This window comes from Aedes aegypti, chromosome 1 (genome assembly GCF_002204515.2).
Source record: "Aedes aegypti strain LVP_AGWG chromosome 1, AaegL5.0 Primary Assembly, whole genome shotgun sequence".
Lineage (NCBI taxonomy): Eukaryota > Metazoa > Arthropoda > Insecta > Diptera > Culicidae > Aedes > Aedes aegypti.
The window spans coordinates 113,368,296-113,370,094 of record NC_035107.1 but is presented as its reverse complement, the minus strand read 5'-3'; the positions used below and the strand labels follow the sequence as shown (position 1 = coordinate 113,370,094).

Sequence of the window (1,799 nt, the reverse complement as noted above, 5' to 3'; positions counted from 1 at the left end):
GATTCACTCGTCAATGTCAATGTAGTAAGAAAGCATATTACAGAATTGGTGAGAAAAATAAGAGTTAAATTTCGTAAAATCTTTGATAGAATGTTGAGAGTAGTGTCTCTTTGAAAAACTTAATTTTAATTGAAATGTAGGAAAAGTGGCTGTGATTAAGAATCAGACATGTTTTTGCAAGAAAATGTTGAAATTATAAATTAGTAGTGCATTTAAAATTTTTCAAGTTAGGCTAAGTGTACTCTTAAGTACTCTTTTACAAAGTTGAAAAAATGTACTCTTTTCAGTGAGAACAAATATGGTAACCCTATTTCCGGGGCTGTTCGAGGTCTTTATTCCCTCCTCGACTCCTGATGTCACTCTAATGTATTGTAAAATTGTTTAATTCAGCGGTTTTCATATCGTGTTCCGTGGAGCACTTGGTGCCCGCAATGCCTTGACAGGTGCTCCGCGACATTTTTGAAAATTTGTACCATTGCCTTAAAATATCTCATCTTTTTGCTTGAAAACTTTAAATTTGAAGAATAAAACAACCGATCATACTTCAAATTTGATTGCTCGGTTGTATCTGGTAATACGTTAGTTCCCGCATCGCAAAATACAATTCGTCTTATTCTCCAAACATTAAACATCTTTTACCCCTTATTGTTAGTGTATCACAAATTGTATCTTTTTTGTTGAACAACATAGTACCTTTTTTTTTTTACTATTATAAGCTATTTGAGTAATGCATGCCAAATGGTAACATGCATTTCACTATATGGAACCGAAATTTGACAATTTGACAAACTGTAGAATGCATTAGTATTTGTAAGCGATATTCATTATACACACTTCAAAAAAAAATAACACTGACTATGTATGTTCCCAAAAATATCATTCTGCTTTTTACTCACAGCTCGATTTATTTGTTACGGGCATTTTTGTATTATTCCATAAAAAGATCCTCATGTATCGGTCTAAAATGAAACCAATTTTGATCATTTATCAATAAATGAAAAATTGGCACAGTCCTTACTAAAAACATTTTAACGCGCACGTCTTCGCGATTGCTGTGCTGATGTCAACAAATCAAAACAAGAAAAAGCACTAGCATTATTTAGAGTCGAAAATGGCACTGGCAGTTGGTTACGGTGATTACTAGGCCACGAACACCTAAGGCGCTTGCTTGGCTATGCATAGAGGAGCAGCAGTCCAAGTTTCGGACCATCGGAAAGCGGGTGCCCAAAGTGCCACTTGTTAATGAAATCGTCTTCCCTCTACCGTATACTAAGGTAAGATATTTTTTTACTAATTTGAATTACCTAATTAACCTAATCCTGCAATTTTCCCAAATTTCAGCCTGAACTTCAACCCACATTAAAGAAACAAGCGCTGTGTGACGTTATCCATCCCCGAGAACGTCCTTATGCATCCTCCTCACCGCTCGGAAAGTGACAACCCACTGCCACTACGGATGAATGTATATTTCTGCGCTGTTAATTATTCGAGTATTTAAAAACATATAAGAATTTAACTATAAAACAAATATGTGTACACACCCGTAGGTGATAATACAAATATAGTTTATCATATTTTAAACAAAATGCGAATAGATAATAATAATTAAAATTAATTGTTTTCGAGGAATAATACGTAATAATTTATTTCAAATAAGCCAATGAAACAAGTGATACGTGTGGTAAAAATTAGCATCAGAATTCAGTACTTAAGTGTAGATATTAAATTTCATTTGTTTGAGCAACTGAATTGGCTGTTTTAATTGAAATAAGATTTGTTCACACGCATTGATTTGTTTC

General features: G+C 33.6%; 1 long non-coding RNA gene across 1 annotated transcript; it reads left to right on the top strand.

Moving 5' to 3' along the window:
- Window positions 1-1,105: 1,105 nt before the first annotated feature.
- On the top strand, window positions 1,106-1,528 carry LOC110674479. Its single transcript, XR_002498901.1, has 2 exons — window positions 1,106-1,274; window positions 1,342-1,528. It is a non-coding gene; the product is annotated as an uncharacterized LOC110674479 (long non-coding RNA).
- The last annotated feature ends 271 nt before the right edge of the window (window positions 1,529-1,799 follow it).